Source organism: Marmota monax, unplaced genomic scaffold (genome assembly GCF_021218885.2).
Source record: "Marmota monax isolate L192 unplaced genomic scaffold, Marmota_monax_Labrador192_F-V1.1 WCK01_AAM20220418_F8-fsc00678, whole genome shotgun sequence".
NCBI lineage: Eukaryota > Metazoa > Chordata > Mammalia > Rodentia > Sciuridae > Marmota > Marmota monax.
Window position 1 is genome coordinate 180,055 of NW_026693623.1, and position 18,502 is coordinate 198,556.

General features: G+C 42.1%; 1 long non-coding RNA gene across 1 annotated transcript; it reads right to left on the reverse strand.

Annotated features, from left to right (window-relative positions):
- Window positions 1-1,683: 1,683 nt before the first annotated feature.
- LOC124103197 (uncharacterized) lies at window positions 1,684-16,819 on the reverse strand. Its single transcript, XR_009228243.1, has 4 exons — window positions 12,811-16,819; window positions 5,581-5,693; window positions 2,513-2,634; window positions 1,684-2,238 (listed from the first exon to the last, which is right to left on the reverse strand). It is a non-coding gene; the product is annotated as an uncharacterized LOC124103197 (long non-coding RNA).
- Window positions 16,820-18,502: the final 1,683 nt, after the last annotated feature.

An 18,502-nucleotide genomic window follows, 5' to 3' on the forward strand; every position in this document is an offset into this window, starting at 1 on the left:
TGCTGAGAGCATCCAGGCTCCTGAAATCACAGCAAACTTCTGCTGTCACTGACCCACAATTTTATGTCACTGTCTTTTGATTTACAGATAACTTCACAGAGTTATTTGCTCCCTCTAATACTGTGAAAGGCATATGGAAGGAAGGCCCTCCTGTCCTCCAACAGCAAGGATGAACTCATCCATTGGCAACTCTATTGCCACACAGAGATGCCACGTTATATTATAAAAGCCCCACCTGGAGCTCCTCGCCTAGAGGCATAGGACCAATGATGACAAAACTAATGGTCTAAATATTTAGAAATCAACCAATATTAAGACTTCATTTTAAAGCACTACATCCTTTAAGGCGTGAAGCCAGTTCTTCCAGGATTCATAATTCTGACATTTTCTTGTTGTTTCTACTTTGATCACTGACACCAGCTATTACATTGTTTAATTCCTAGCAGTTGAAAAATATATTCTATTGATGTTAATCCAAAAATGTAACAGATTAAGGTATTTTTCTGTTATCCAAAAGAAATACTTTTAAATACTTTCAAATCTAAAACTTAGATTAAGAAAGATGACTAAGGTGTATTTTCTCACCTTTGGAGCAAAACGCTAGTGAATAAGAATATGATAATTTGTTGAGTTTACTGAGATTCTTGGTTTTAAAGCTCACAGCTTAGAATATGTCTGGAGAGGACGGTAAAATGTGATGCTTTTAAATAAAATTATTCCAAGGTAAAAAGTCTGTTAAAACATACAGACACACACACAAAAAAAAAACAGATACCATAAAGAAATAGGAGAATAGCACTATTCTAATTGATACAGTAATACTCATTAGTCATGACAAAATTCAATGCTCAAAAATAATTCAAATTCTTGCTCTCTACATCAACAAAATTGTATGAAAATATTTTAGTGAAAAGAAATATTTTTGACTAAATTTTTCTGACTACATCAAAACTTATATTTTAGAAACAATAAAAGGCTTATTAATAATAATTAACTTAGCTTTGTACATTATAATGCTCAAAATATTTAAAATGTATCATCATTTACATTAAGATAACTATAGATCTCAATTACAAATTACGTTTTGAAATATGGTACTTCCCCTTCATAAGTCAATAAAAATAAAACTGCAACTATTATAAAGTTTTTGAATAAAATCCCATACTAATTTTGTCAATAGCATTTCTATTCTCCACTTTCATAATTCCTATAAATTTTTCTATTTATTACAAGAAGTACTGTATAAAGCAATGGAATTAATAAGTAATACAAATGATAAATACAATATAAAAATGACACCTACCCCATCTCTAAGACTCTAAGCCTTATTCCGTCTGATGAAGTTTAAGGTTTAAATTAGGCACAGAAATGGAAAAAGCACTAGGGATACTATGAAGCTGCATGTTATGCACATTCTTCAGCCATATAAATGTCCTCCCAACACACACACACACACACACACACACACACACATCCTGAGTGGGATGGTTTATAAAAGCAGATAATGATTAAGTGGATAGTAGTATAATATTGGATAGGAAAGACCTTTCTTACATTTGAAAGCAAAAATAATTTATTAATTTAGCTATTTTGAGAAAATACTTTAAAAATTTTTTCCAACTAATACATTGTAGGAAACATTTGTAATTTATATATGACAAGAAATTAACAAAAACCTCATAATAGACTTGTAGAAACATTAGCAAGTAGAATACATCAACAAAATTTAAAAATATAAACATAAATATCCATTCCCCAAATATCCAAAAGCAAATTATAGAAACAAGATATATGTGCAAACTTGTTAAAATGTATACCTTTTTTAACATCTTCATCATACTGAATTATCTGTATATATAAAGAGTGCATATTTCAGGCTGGGGTTGTGGCTCAGTGGTAGAGCACTTGCCTCACACATGTGAGGCCCTAGGTTGGATCCTCAGCATCACATAAAAATAAATAAATAAAATAAAGTATTAAAAGAAAACTTTTAAAAAGTGCATATTTCAAAAATATTTTCCTCTCATGAAATTTGCAAATTTCAAGATATAGATGATATCCATCCTGTACAGATGACATGGTGTACTAATATATTGGTATCAGAAAACACTTTGGCCACATGTTTGATTTCGTGTGTAGATATGCAACTGTTTCAATCTTCAGGTGGAAAAATCAGTTATTACATGGACCACTATTTTTTAATGTAGTTCAAAAGCATATAAGTCTTCATTATTCTCTCTGTAAAAGGGAATTAAATCAGTCTTACACAAAAACAAGTTGCAGAGTAATCCCAACCTGTAGCTCTCAATTAAAAATTACATGCCCAACTTCTAAAAGCACATTCCTTTATCCTTCACTTAAAAGAAAAACACAATTATCTAAGTAGCATTTTGTATTGTCTTCTGTTGAACTCCCTCAATGTATTTTTACACTTTGAAATTTATTACTTGTAAACACAGAAAGAAAATGAAAATGAAATATCAAAGTACCAGGACAACAAAAGCAAAAGTACCTTATAAATCTACTGAAAAGTGAGACATTGCTCCAGATGACTTGGTCTGTGCATGTTTCTTCATGCTGAGATCTAGAAAAGTTTAAGCCATCATCCAGGTGGCCTTCCTGGTGCATAATAGCCTGTAAGAATGCAGAAGTGATACCTTCATTCTGGGAATCCCCTTCCCAAGCCAGTATCAATATGATGTGCTGTGAAATCACTGAACAGGAACAGAAATAGAATCAAAAGGTAGGTGGAGGCATCCCAATACCATTGTGTTCAGATTAAATAACACACACAGCACCCTGTACAAACTAGCTTTCAATATATTCATTCAGTTATTATTTTACAAAATGATTCAATAAATATTGACTTGAATAAAACAAACAGCAGGGAATTTCCACATATCTACATTCAAAAAATGATCTTTGGCCTCAGAAAACTGTGAACAAGCTTCAAAGGGGAGATTGCACTTTGCCTCCCACTCCTACAGCATCACAGGCTTCACAGCAGATCCCAAGAGGCTGACCAATCACCAAGCACCGAGCAATGCTTCTGAAGCCTTGAAGTTCAAAACCGAATATTTTTGTTAGCTCTTCTATTAGGCTCTATGTTTTAAACTTTCTATGAAATAGTAACATTAGGAGAAGTAAATGCATAAATCTGAAGTGCACAGTTCAATGAGCCTGAGAGTTTGCCCTCCTGCAGGGACACTTCCAACAAGGTAGATCAGTATCAAAGAAAAATGACATTTCATAACATATGAAAATGGTATGAAATGCAAATATAATTACCCATGAATAAAACATTTAATTTTCGTTATGAATATAGTCAATATTTCTGAATAAAATAAATACATACATATCTAGTAGGATTTCAAATAACAACACGTTATGGTCAACTACAGCTTATTCTATGAATGTAGGGATTTTTCAACAGTTGGGTATATGGGTAACTTATTTATCAATGAAACAAGGACCCTAAAACATGATTTTTATCTCCTGTAATTGAAAACAATCCAGCAATTATTGCTAACTTTTAAAAAGCTAAGTAAAATCAGATTAGCAAGAGAATACATATATATAAAAATAACATCAGTTTTCCTAAGGATGCAAAACTTATGAATTCTATGAATCAGGAGTGAAAAAATGTCTCTGGTCAAAGAGGCAGGGGCAAATTTGTGAGGGAACGTTTGGCAACTTTCTTGGGGAAACTTAAGGAAAATGGAAATGTCTCACACGGAGGTATGTGTCTGGGAAGCCCCAGTGCAACCATCTGTCAAAACTCTACAGCTAAGCTTTGATGTTGAAATGTACAGAAAGTTTGCCCCTACTAAATGCAAATAAGGAACAACCAGAAGCTACTATGAAGGGGCAGAAAGATGAAAGTGCCATAGAAACAAAATGAGAGAATTGTTGATGGTGAACCATGGATTGTGCATCTTGCTACTTCTCTGTTTGTTATTTTGTTTGCCTGTATGTACTTAAATTTTTATACAAAATCATTATGTCACTGCCTCTTCTCAATATCTTGGCTCTACATTCTGTTATTACCAATAACCTCACTTTACAAGCAAGGAAGCTGGAGTTCAAGGAGTGACATGACTTGCTCAGGTAGTTAGTTAGCTGCAGAATTGACATTAGAAGCCTTGGCTTCTGATTTTCCATTCATTTGGTGAATAATACCCTGTCAAATAAACTCTGTTATATAGTGAAAAATACAAGATGTACAACAACAAATGAAGACTCATAACCAAAGCCAAAATATGATACATGTAGAATTTGTATATGGAAGTTTCCATGAATTAGTTCCATTTCTACTGGTTTCCAAAGACAGTTCCAGCTCAACTGTACATCTCCTGAGCAAATAAATGCATCACCTTGCAGCACACACATGCACATAACAAGGACTTGAAAGATTCTTATTTTACAAGCTGCACACCTGCAATCTTCCAGAATTTGGCATGGTGACTGTTTCCATGCATATCAGCTAGGGGAAATGAGCACAGAAATGCTCAGGCCTTCCAGCAGCTGTGCACCAGCAGATGCTCCTTTTAACTTAACAGTACCTGCCAGTGACACAGAGCACTGTTATAGTTTCCCTGTCTTCATCGTCACCTTTCTCCATAGAGACAGGAAAACAAAGCCATGCTTCCTAGAAACATTTGAAAACTGGAACTGAAGGTGCTGGTAACCCAAGACACTTACAGCTACCTCAAAGCCACCCTAGTTCCACATGTATAGAGCATATAAATGCCGACTCATTCCTACTTAGGTACACACAAACAACATTTTGATTCATGTCACTGCCAATGCACTCTCTAGAATCCATGTTGTGCTTTCAATGTGCTCTATTTCTGAAATCACCCACGACAACTCAGATATTTCATGTGGGTATTCATGCAAAGCTCACAATGTCCCATTTTATAATTAATTTATTTTCAACCTTAAAATAAAAGAATATTTTGCACTGGAATCCTTTACAGTTCTGTGGATTTCAATATTTTGTGAATTTACCCATAGGATTGTTGTTAAACAAAACTACAACTTACTAAATAAATTAAATATACAATTCCCTTATCAAAAAAAGTCAAAATCCTCCAATGATTAAACAAATTTTTCCCTTCATTTTCCCATTTCTGGCCCCTATACTTTGTCTATTTCTCCTTAACATGGCAAGCTTTCCTGATGTAATAATTTTCTTTCATGAATATAAAAATAGGTAATCACAATCTTTTTAATATAACCTTTACATTGAGCATAAAATAAAGACCAGGGATTGGAACTCCTGATAATACTGAGCTTACATTCTATTCATAGAAGAATCCAGACACAGGTGTGCTCTCAGGACCATGAACATACACTTCAATCAAGTGCATGAGGAAGGATGCTTGAAAGATCTGGTAAGCACTTCCACTCAGGCCACTTCCCTTTCCTACTCATTGTTAATAACTCATCACATAGAGGTACGGGCTTGTGCAACAGCAACTTTCCCAGAAAATTGGCAGTATAACCCCTAAAGAGACCATCTCATTGTACTGTCCTTTATCACAACACTAAGCCCATGGTCCTACGGTGCACACTTACCAAGTATTGCTCAAAGGACTCGCTAACTAGGACGAGATCACCTCCAACCCATAGTTTCTCGCCTTCTGATCACTGCTTCAAGGCAGGATGTATAGTCCACCAACAGGCCTCATCTGCAGAGTGACAGGAGAGTGAAACACTGAGAAGTTGTCTTTTAACTTATAATCCATTTTATTTGCCACTGATTCCATTAACATAACTTCAGAAATGTAAAATTTTTATGCAAATTTCTCTCTTAGATCATGAAAATCTAAAGAACTTAGCCAATTTAGCTTACAATAAGACATACGGAAATGCAAAGTTTCTTCTGATAGAAACTGGGTACAACATTTTGAGAAGGTTGGAATCTCTCCCTTTCCCCCACTAAAAACTATTTAATATTTATATAAATTCACATGAGACCAAATCTAGCAGCTACCCAGACCTGATTTCACTCTATGCAATCACATGCCGTTCCCTGTTCACATTGCTCTTCTATAATAGCATCTAGCTTGGTGTTACTTTAGTATCAGAAGGACTTTGTAATGTGACAGTTTCCATTCTGATTATTTTGCTCTCCCAGGTTTAAGATACTTATTCAAAAAAGAATGTCAAGTGTTGTCATCTACAATCTTACCATTCTGTCCCATTTTTGCTTGCTTTATTGTTGTTTTAAAATGTAGTTTCTGGGGATGCAACTGTGCCTCAGTGGCAGAGTGCTTGCCTCACATATAAGAGACACTGGGTTTGATCCTCAGCACCACATAAAAATAAATAAATAAATAAATAAACAAATAAAAGTATTGTCTCCATCTACAAGTAAAAAAATATTTTTAAAAATGTAGTTTCTGTTAATCTCAGAGTATAAAAAGATTCCTACTATATAAGGAAAGATTGTGAAAAGACCCAGTTACACATTAAATCAAATAGCATCTTCTAAATGAGTCAAGCATAACCACAGACCAGGTGCATTTATCCTACTTCAGCATTACTGCTGAGGTTAGAGTGTAGGCACATCATCCTTCAAACTGCCAAGACCTGAAGGGAGGTTCTCTCCATATCTATTAGCTAACAATTATCATCTTTCCCCTTCCACAGGTTTTTTTTTTTTTTTTTACTTTTCTATAACACATTTCTTCTTCCTAACCCATGGATACTATAATGCAAGGCCCCTAATAGCCAGAACTTTGCAATATTTTATTTTCTGTGGTCTTGCCAGCTCCTAACAGCATACTGTAGCCACTCAACATAATATGCATGAATGAATAAATGACTAATCCAACAATATTTCTTAAGAATCCTTATAGTTAATATGTAGCTTGTGCCTCAAGCTAATTTTCTTACACAATCTTAATTGCAGGTCACCTGGCAGAATTCCTTATTTTTATTGATCACATACACATTTTTAGAGTTGCAGATAGTTTTTCACTCACTCACACAAACATTTACAGTAACTACTATTTGCCAATCACTGCTCCACAACAAAATAAATCACCAGCCTAATCACCCTAATCACCTTCCTGTCTTCTGAACAGGAACCATTTTAGCACATTTAGTAATGTGCTAAAATATATTAAGTGAGAAAAATAAAACCTTAAAAAATACAGAAGAATTACTGAGCCTATAGAAAATGAAATAAAAATGAGAAAGCCTGGCATTCTCAGAATGTATTAATTAGGTTCATAAATACAGGTATTTGTCCATTTGTTGTTTATGAATTTAGAGAATATGGGAAACTATTTTAAATGTGTAGCTACATGATGTTTAAAATGTAAAAATAATACATACTAACAGGGTACCATGTGATATTTTGATACATGCAAATGATCTGCAATGGTCACATTAGGTTAAAGAACACCTACATCCTCAAACATTTCCTCTTTGTTTACGGTGAAAACATGTGGACCGTTTTCTTCTAGCTTATTGAAATATATCAAACATAACTGGTACCAAGACTCACACTACTGTCCAATAGCATTCCAGAATGTGTCTTATGGTTCTGCTTTGTTTATTTCAACAGCACCAGGGACTGAACCCAGGACCTTTCAAACACTGAGCAAGTGCTCCACCATAGAGCTAAACCCAGAACCTACCAGAAAGCATTTCTGGAATGAGTGAGAGAATGGACTGAGTCCTCTCCTGAAAGGAACAAAGTTGGACTACTTCCTTCCATTCTTTTTTCTACTTGGTCTCATGTTTTTTAATTACAAAAGTCATGCAAACTCTTTGTAAAAGATTAAACAGCCAAACTGTACAGAGGTTTATAAAATAAGTGTAAAGTCCCCAGAGAACTGAGAAGAGTTCTCTTATTTTGACTTTCCAAAAGAAAAAGTGTGTTAATATATACCTTTTTGTTTCAAAACATGGAAATGCACATATCCTTAGATAGATATTCAACACAATGCCCTATGGGCAGAGAAATGAAGGAGGTTTTCATTCTCTACTCTTTGTTTGAATGTTGACATTGAATATCTTACATGTGCATACTTAAAATCTGATTAAAATGAGAGATATGTGGTGATATTTTATAAACTAACCAGTGAGCTGGATAGTAAGTACTAGTTTTCCCCTCCAAACTCATGAAAGAATAGAGTTTGAAACCTAGCTTGAATATCCAACTAATTACATTAGGAAAAATAGACACTTCCTCACTCTATCAAAATGTCAAGTAAGAAAGAATTTTTTCCTGACTCTACCCCAAGGACACTGTTCTAACATATCTCCAATGGCGTCTTATACAATCATCCAACCCAAACCCAGCCAGGCTCTCCACTGTCCCCAAGTCCTCACCTGTGGTGTCTTCATGCAGGCCAATGTCAAAAGCTTATCAGTTAAAGAGCACCAGGAGGAGATGCACAACAGATACTAAAAACACAGAACCAGTGCTGGGGTTGTGGCTCAGTGGCAGAGTGCTTGCCTAGCATGTTAAAGGCCCTGGGTCTGACCCTCAGCACCACATAAGAATAAACAAAGCTATTGTGTCCAAGTAAAAAATAAATATTTAAAAAAAAAAACAGAACCAGAAGTAGTTGCTCAACATTTATAGTCACGGTGGAGTCCTGTTCTGCAACTGATTTGATATGTGTGTCTCTCTCTTCTGCTTAGCCTTTTTCTTAAAATCTGGATGCCTCTGCACAAAGCCCAGGTTTTTAACGTCTGAAGCAGAACAGCCCTAGCACAGCATTCATTAGGAGTGATATTTTAAAGGTAATATTTTTTTTCCCTCATCAAAGATTAAGGAAATGTTCTGTGTCACAACAACACAAGTAACTGGGGATGTGTTTGTACATCTCTCACTTCATGTGATATTCATGATCCCCAGCTAGAGCACAGCGTGGTCTGACAGTGATAACCGGCTCCCTAGCACAAATTGAAAAACTATTCAATTTTATCTTCTAGTTCTGTTTTCCCCTCATTTTTTTAACTCTCTGAAATCCATCCAGAATTGCTTGATTTTTGAGTACAGCATGACATTTTACTTTAAATGAAGTTTCACTGTGCATGTGTTTCCCTAGGAGGAATTGGATTCTCTCCATTATATCGTCACCCCCCCACCCCTAGGTTTCCCTAACTATGTTCATAAAGTTTAGGGCCATTTTTCAGGCCAACTCTCCTACCCCTACTCCAACTCCAAGCACCTTGTTAAGTGCTATAAGAAAGAGGACACAAAATGAATGTAATACGAGCTTGCAGTACACCACCATCTGCACAAAGCACACTCACAGCCAGTAATAACAGGACCCTGTGAAGAGGACACAGAGATAGTTCTGGGGATTAGGAAAGGCCAGGCCTCTACCCAAAAGCTCTGGACAATTAATGCAAAGGATATAAAATTCCCATTATGGAGTAGGGCCCATCCAGCTAAATGGCAGCCAGTGAGTGTGTGAAGACAGGAGATGAACTGATTGGGGGAAGTCAGCACCATAGGGATGTGTGATCCACTTGACCTGGAGACCCCTACTTGGCCTGCTGACTATGAAGCACAGGCTCTCATGGTTATAAAAGAGGCTTCAAGGGTCTCCAAACCTGTATTGAGTCAGCACAGGACTGTGTGTCTGACCTGGAGACAGGCAGCCCACAGGGATCCCTGAAGTTCACAGACTTCAGATACAAACTGTGTTAAATGTCTGTTTTTATTATAGAAAAAGTAACAACTTTACAATACTTCCCAGACGAAAACAAGCTGATGCCTGTTGAAGTCATCTGTGATTTTCCTCAACAATATTACAGTCCTCAGCACTGCAGTTATGAACAGACATACTCTGTTCTAGGCTTCACAGTAACACTGAGGTAGATGCTATAATCATCTTACTAACTTCATTAACTTCCATGGATACTCAGACTTGGCCTATTTACTCTGTACTCCACACCTAGGATAATGCCTAGAACACAAAATTTGATCAAGCAAAGTGATTAAAGGACCCCCCAAAATTTTCAGACACATTTACAATTTTAAAAAACTCAGCAAATTATCCCTGGTTGTGTGGTAGCAAAGCATAACTGTACCCAGACCTCAACACCAACATGCAGAGTAGACTCAACTCTAAGATGCTGTTAATGCTGAAATGCGGAGTAACCTCAGCTTAGCCACCACTGAGTGTGCAGGCTAAAGCTCCTGAGTCAACAGATACCTGTCACCAGATAGCTGTCAGGTCAATGTTGATCCAGGATTATTTTCATAGTTTTAACTAATTTGTACTTGGGCATGAACTTTAATGCAATTCATATAAAAAAAATCCCAATGACAATTCGTCACAGAACTAGAAAAAGCAGTCATGAAATTCATTTGGAAAAGTGAGAGACCCAGAATAGCCAAAGCAATCCTTAGCAAGATGAATGAAGTAGGACACATCATAATAGTATAGCTTAAACTGTACTACAGAGCCACAATAACAACAACAGCATTATATCAGCACCAAAACAGATGTGTAGACACATGAATGGTACAGAATAGAAGACACAGAGACAAACTCACAAAAACACAGTTATCTCATACTAGACAAAGGCACGAAAAAACATACATTGGAGAAAAGAAAGCCTATTCAACAAATGATGCAGGGAAAATTGGAAAGCTACATATAACAAAAAGAAAGTAAACCCCTCTCACTCTGAAAAAAACTCAACTCAAAATGGATCAAAGACTTGGGCACTAGAACATACCTCCTGTGCCTAATAGAAGAAAAAGTAAGCCAAAATCTTCACGATGTCAGCCTAACATCTAACAGCCTTAATGAGAATCCTACATTCCAAAATGTAATTCAAGAATCAATAAACCAGATGGATTCAAACTAAAAAGCATCTTCTCAGCAAAGGAAACAATCAATAATGTGATAAGAGAGCCTACAGAATGGGAGAAAATCTTCACCACATGCACCTCAGATAGAGCGCTAATCTCCAGGATATATGCAGAACTCAAAAAAACAAAGAACCAAATCAATAAATGGGCTATGGAACTGAACAGACACTTCAGAAAAGAAGCAACAAATACATGAAATAATGTTCAACATTTAGCCATTAGAGGAAAGCAAATCAAAACTACTCCAAGATTTCGTCTCACCCCAGACACAAACATGATTATCAAGAATACAATTACCAAATAACAATAAATGTTGGCAAAGATGTGAGGAAATGGTGCATGCACACATTGCTGGTGGGAGTGAAAATTGGTGCAAACATTATGGAAAGCAGTATGGAGATTCCTCAGAAAACGTGAAATGGAACCAACATTTGACACACCCATCCCTTTCCTCATTTTATACCCAAAGGACTTAAAATCAGCATATTACAATGAAACAGCCACATTATGTTTACAGCAGATCACCTCATAACAGCTAAACTATGGAGCTAACCTAGGTGACTTTCAACAGATAAATGGATAAAGAAAACGAAATGTGTGTGTATGAGTATATATATATATATATATATATATATATATATATATATGTGTGTGTGTGTATATACACACACATATACATACACACAAAAAAATTTTACACACATACATATATATATATATGATAGAATACAACTCAGCCTTAAAGAAGAATGAAATTATGGCATTTGCTGGTAAATGGATGGAGCTTATCATTCTGATAAGCCAATCCCCAAAAAACAAAGGTTGAAAGTGTTTTCTGATATGCTTATGCTAATCACAGTAAGGGGGCGGGGGGCGGGTATGGAAGAATACATTTGCTTTAGATTGAATAGAGGAGTGAAGAGAGGGGAAGGAGTATAATGAGTAAAATGGATAGTAGAATGAATCACACATAATCATCCAAAGTAATATACAATTACATGACTGGTGTGATGCTACATTCTGCACAACCAGAAGCATGAGAAATCATATTACATTTATGTATGATATGTCAAATGCGTTCTATGGTCATGTAGAATTAGAACAAGTTTTTTTATAAGTAGATTAAAGAAAACATACCAATTTGCAAGAAAAACAATATGATTACAATATCTGCCCATAAATGGATCCACCTAGAGACAATCATGATAACTGAAGCTAAGACAGTTTTCAAAAAACAAAGACAAATGTTTTATTTGATATGTGGAAGCGAACCCACAACAGGAGGGGTGATGGGAACAGAAGTGCAGTAGATTAGACAATGGGGAATGGAGGGAAAGGAGGGGGCATAAGCAAAGGAAAGTTAGTGGAAAGACTCTAACACAGCTTTCCCATGTATATACATGGAAACAACACAGTGAATCCCACCACCATAGATAGCCTAAGAATGCAACTCTAAAGAGATAAGGTACAATTATACAAATATGGACTGTATCAAAATGAATTTTATGGGCCAGGGTTTTGGCTCAGTAATAGAGCAATTGCCTAGCATGTGTGAAGCACTGGGTTTAATTCTCAGTAGTGCATATAAATAAAATGAAATAAATGGTCCATTAATAACTTTAAAATTTTTTTAAAAACGGATTTTATAACTAAAGCAACCAATAAATGAAAATTAATGAAATGAAACATTTCCTAGGTTCCTTTAAACATTTCTATAGCACTGAAATCAACTTCAAATGAATGGGGAAAAGAAAGCTTTTAAGAGTGGGTTTAGTCTCTCCCACTTTTCTGCCAAATGATGACACAACTATTGAGACAGACTTTTCCCGCTTCTGACCTCCAGAACTATGGTAAATAATTTTCTATTCTTTATGAATCTCATAATTTTCACTACTAGAAATTAAAATTAACAAATTTCAATACTTAGACGTTAATTATCTAACATACAACAATACCTTTGGAACCAGAGTTTTAAGATGAAACTCCATGGCTTCTACTGGCAGGTAGGAGTCTTCGCGCGTGGGGCGGGGAGGCCTCTGCAGCAGAGAGGAGTCCTAGCTCCTCATGGCGGGCCATTCCATCCAGCGTGGCAGCAGACCTCAGCAGATCCTCAACCATTTCTTCTTCTTTCTGCAGTCTCTTTTGTCAAAGAATCATTTCCGGGAACCAAAGCAGGCTGGAATGTCGGTGGAACTCGGCGGAACTCCAGCTGAACTCAGGCGAAACTCCGGTGAAACTCCAGAAACTCCAGCGAACTCCAGCTCAGCAACCTTGAGGACCTTGGCAGCTTCTCCTCCTCAGAACAGCCTCCAAGGGGTTTATATAGCACTTGGTCCAATGCTATTGGTCCAAACTTATGCTAATTAGGACTTGAAAGAAGTACCAATGCTATTGGCCCAAAGTTATGATAATTGGGTTGGACACACACGAACGCCATTGGTCAGTCTCTTTTTAACATTCATAGTAGATTCATTCATAAAAACAGCCCTGAATTCCCACGCTGACAATGAATGAATGGGGTGGGAAGTGGCTCAATGGCAAAGCTGTAAAGCACTTGCCTCACATTCCCAAAGCCATGGGTTTGATCCCCATTCCAAAAAGAAAAAGGAAAAACAAATTACAGATACATGAACGCCAGCAAAAAGGAAATAAACAAACTTAATTAATACATAAATCCTTATTCATTCAAAACCATACCTGTTCTGCATTCTGCAGGATCTCTTATGACCACTTATCCTTTACCTCTTCAAAACAATTTGTCCCAAAAGTTGAGAGTCAAGGACGATGTCTTAAGTATCTCTCTTCTGCACCTATGCCAGAGGTGACATGGATGTGTGGGATGTAATCCTGCTGAGGATCAAGGTCTCATTTGGGGCCAGCTTGAGAAGCATTGCAGGTGATATCACATAATAACTACTTGTTAAAATTCAAATGCATGCATGAACAAATGATATAGAACCAAAAGATGGTATGATTAAAGGTCAACAAGAAGCAAATAGGGCTGGGGTTGTGACTCAGTGATAGAACTCTTGTCTCCCACATGTGAGGCTTTGGCTTTGATTCTCAGTACCACCTACGAACAAATGAATAAAATAAAGGTCCACAGATACCCGCCTGAGCTCAGGCCCTTCCCAGATGCACTGGAGCTGTGGCCCAGTGTAGCCTGCTTTCATCCCGCCACCAGTGGGATGCTCAGACCCAGCCCAGGATGGCTTCAACTCACCTGCAGACACCAGCCAGAGCTCATGTACAGTCCAGATCTGCCCCTGCCGACCTGGGTGGGAGGCCAGACACAGGGTAGGCCTGTGTCCATCCCTAAACCAGGACACCTGCAGCAAGCTCAGGTCTGGCCCAGGACTACTTCCGCACACCAGCAGACACCCGCTGGAGCTCAGGCTCTGCCCAGGTCAGCCTCGAGAACCTGCATGGAGCTCGGGAAAGGACAGGTCTGGGACCATCTCAACACTGGCCGACCCTCCCTGGAGCTGAGACTTGGGCAAGGACTGCTTCTGCCCACTAGCAGACCACTGCAGGAGCTCAGATCCAGTGCAGAGCCACCCCAAGGACCTGCACAGGAGACGGGGCCCAGGGTAGCCCTAGTCCATCAACTCATTGTGAGACTCCTGCCAGAGCTCAGGTTCTGCCCAGAACTGCCTCCACCCTCCAGCAGCTCCCTCCAGAGCTCAGGATTGGACCAGGACAGACTTCCCACCAACAGACACTCGCTGGTGACCAATCCCGGCCCATTTCAGCCTCGACGACCTGAGTGGTAGTGGAAGCCCAGAATAGGCCCTGGTGCTTCCCACCACCAGCAGACCCTCCACCCACCCTTTGTATCTCAGGCTCCCACCAGATAAGCCTTGCAGATGTGCACAGGAGCCTGGGAAGAGGGTAGCCCTGGGAACATATAGCCACCACCAGACCACCACCTGAGCTCAGTCTCGGCCCAGGACAACTCTGCCACAAGCAGAACCTGCCAGAGCTCATACAAGGCCCAGATCGGCCTCACTATCCTGCACAGGAGCCCAGGAAAAGGGGAGGCCCTGTTCTATCCAGCCACTTGCAGAACCCCACCAGAGCTCCAGCTCTGCCCAGATCCAACTCGAAGACCTGGCAGGAAGAAACCTGAGTCCAGGGTAGCCCATGTCCTTCCAGTAATCAAGAGACAGGCATCCGAATTCAGGCTCTGCCCACTACCGACTCCACCCACTGACAGATAATTGCAGAACATCAGCCCCAGCCCAGGTCAGACTCACTGACAGGTACGGGAGCCTGTCCCAAGTAGGTCTGATACCAACTGCCACAAGCAGGCCCCAAGCAGAGTTCAGGCCAGACACAGGACCACCTCCATTCAATAGGCAGGGCTCAAACTCGGCCAAGATTGGCCTCGCTAACCTGCTTGGGAGCCCAGGCAAGGAGAGGCCCAGTGTCATCCTGCCACGTGCAGAACCCCACTAGAGCTCCAGCTCTGCCCAGATCCAACTCCATGACCTGGCAGGAAACAAAGCCCAAACCCAGAGTAGACCAAGTGCATCCAGTCACCGTGAGACTCGCACCAGAGCTCAGGCTCCGCCCATGACTGACTCTGCCCACTGACAGACTGTCACTGGAGTTCAGCCCCAGTCCAGATCAGCCTTGCTGACAGGCTCAGGAGACTGGTCCAAGGTAGGCCTGGGCCCAACTGCCACAAGTAGGCCCTGAGCAGAGCTTCCAGACACAGAACAGTCTCCTCCCAAAGGCTGACCCCTGCCCGAGCTCATCTGCCACCCCTATCCACCTTGCTGATCCACTCAGGAGTCCTGACAGGGGTAGATCCTGTTCCCTTCTTCCAACAGCCACACTCCGCTGGATCTCAGGATCCAACTAGGTAAGCCTTGAAGATGTGCACAGGAGCCCAGGAAGACAGTAGCCCTGGGAACATATGGCCACCACCAGACCACCACCTGAGCTCAGACTTGGCCCAGGACCGACTCCGTCCACAGGCAAAACCCTGCCAAAGGTCATACAAGGCCCAGATCAGTCTCACTACCCTGTGCTGGAGCCCAGGCAATGGGAAGCCCGGGTCCATTCCGCTGCCTGCAGAACCCCACCTGAGTTCCAGCTCTGCCCAGATCCAACTCGACTACCTGGCAGGAGACAGAGCCTGAGGTACTCCAAGTCCATCCAGTCACCTTCAGACTGGCACCAGAGCTCAGGCTCTGCCCAGGAATGACTCCGCCCACTGACTGTCTGACAGTTCAGCCCCAGTCCTAAGTTCAGCCCCAGTCCTAAGTTCAGCCCCAATGCAGATCAACCTGACAGGCACGGGAGCCTGGTCCAAGGAAGGCCTGGGACCAACTGCCACAAGCAGGCCCCACGCAGATTTCAGTCCAGACAGAGGACCCCCTCTGCCCACAGGTTGACCCCTGCTGGAGTTTATCCATGGCCAAGATCGGCCTCACTGACCTGCGTGGGAGCCCGGGCAACAGGAGGCCAAGTTCCATCCCAACACCTGCAGAACCCCACCAGAGCTCAGGCTCTGCCCAGATCCAACTTGACGAACTGGCAGGGAACGGAGCCCAAGACCAGGGTAGCCCAAGGCCTTCAGACTGGCACCCGAGTTCAGGCTCCCCCCAGAAATGACTCCACCCACTGTCAGACAGCCACCAAATTTCAGCCCCTGTGCAGATTAGCTTCGCTGAGAAGCGCGGGAGCCTGGCCCAAGGTAGGCCTGGGACCAACTACCACAAGCAGGCCCCAAGCAGAGTTCAGGCCAGACACAGGACCACCCTCCCCTACAGGCAGAGCTCAAACATGGCCAAGATTGACCTAGCTGACCTGCGCGGGAGCCTGGGCAAGGGGAGGCCTGGTTCCATCCCGCCACATGAAGAACCCCACCAGAACTCCAGCTCTGCCCAAATGCAAATTGACAACCTGGCAGGACGAAACCTGAGTCCAGGGTAGCCCGTGTCCTTCCAGTCATCAAGAGACTGGCATCGGAACTCAGGCTCTGCCCACGACGGACTCTGCCCACTGACAGACAGCTCCAGAAGTTCAGCCCCAGTCCAGATCAGCAGGGCTGACAGGCTCAGGAGCCTGGCCCAAGGTATGCCTGGGACCAACTGCCACAAGCAGGCACCAAGCAGAGCTCAGGCCAGACACAGGACCGCCTCTAACCACAGGCCGAGTTCAAACATGGCCAAGATTGGCCTCCCTGACCTGCGCAGGAGCCCCGGGGAAAGGGAGGCCTGGTTCCATCCCGCCACCTGCAGAACCCCACCAGAGCTCCAGCTCTGCCCAGATCCAACTCCATGACCTGGCAGGAGACGAAGCCCGAGCCCAGGGTAGCCCAAGTCGATCCAGTCACCATGAGACTGGCCCGAGAGCTCAGGCTCCGCTCATGACAGACTCCGCACACTGACAGACAGTCAGTGAAGTTCAGCCTCAGTCCAGATCAGCCTTGCTGACAGCTCAGGAGCCTGGTCCAAGGTAGGCCTGGAACCAACTGCCACAAGTAGGCCCCTAGCAGAGCTCAGGCCAGAAACAGAGAAGTCTCTGCCCAAAGGCCGACCCCTGCCAGAGCTCATCTTCGGCGCCAATCCACCTCGTTGATCAGCTCAGGTGTCCTGACAAGGGTAGGTCCTGTTCCCTCCTGCCATCAGCCGACCCCCTGCTGGATCTCAGCATCCAACCAGATAAGCCTTGCAGATGTGCACAGGGTAGCCCTGGGAACATATGGCCACCACCAGACCTCCACCCTAGCTCAGGCTTGGCCCAGGACCAACTCTGCCCACAGGAAGACACACTCCAGAGCTCAGTCCAAGCCCAGGTCCACCTGGACCACCTGCACCAAAGCCCGGGAAAGGATAGGCATGTTCCATTCCTCCACTGTCTGACCCCTGCTGGAGTTCAGGCTCGGCCCAGGACCGCCTCCACCCACAGGCAGACCCTTTCCAGAGCTCATAAATGGCCCAGATTTTCCTCGCTGACCTGTGCAAAAGCCTGGGCAAGGGGAGGCCTGATTCTATCCCGCCACCTGCAAAACCTCACCAGAGCTCCAGCTCTGCCCAGATCCAACCTGACGACCTGGCAGGAGGAAACCTGAGCCCAGGGTAGCCCATATCCATCCAGTCACCTTCAAACTGGCACCTGAGCTCAGGCTCTGCCAAGGTCAGACAGCCACCAAAGTTCAGACCCAGTCCAGATTAGCCTCGCTGAGAGGCACGGGAGCCTGCCCCAAGGTAGACCTGGGACCAACTGCTGCAAGACTAGCGCTCAGGCCAGACACAGGACCACCTCTGACCACAGGCAGAGCTCAAACATGGCCAAGATTGGCCTCGCTGACCTGCCCAGGAGCCCGGGTAAGGGGAGGCCTGGTTCCATCCCACCACCTGCAGAACCCCACCAGAGCTCCAGCTCTGCCCAGATCCAACTCGGTGACCTGGCAGGAGATGAAGCCCGAGCTCAGGGTAGCCCAAATCAATCCAGTCACCATGAGACAGGCACCAAAGCTCGGGCTCCGCCCATGAGTGACTCCGCCCACTGAGAGTCACTGAAGTTCAGCCCCAGCCCAGATCAGCAGTGCTGACAGGTGTGGGAGCCCGGCCCAAGGTAGGCCTGGGACCAACTGCCACAAGCAGGCCCCTAGCAGAGCTCAGGCCACACACA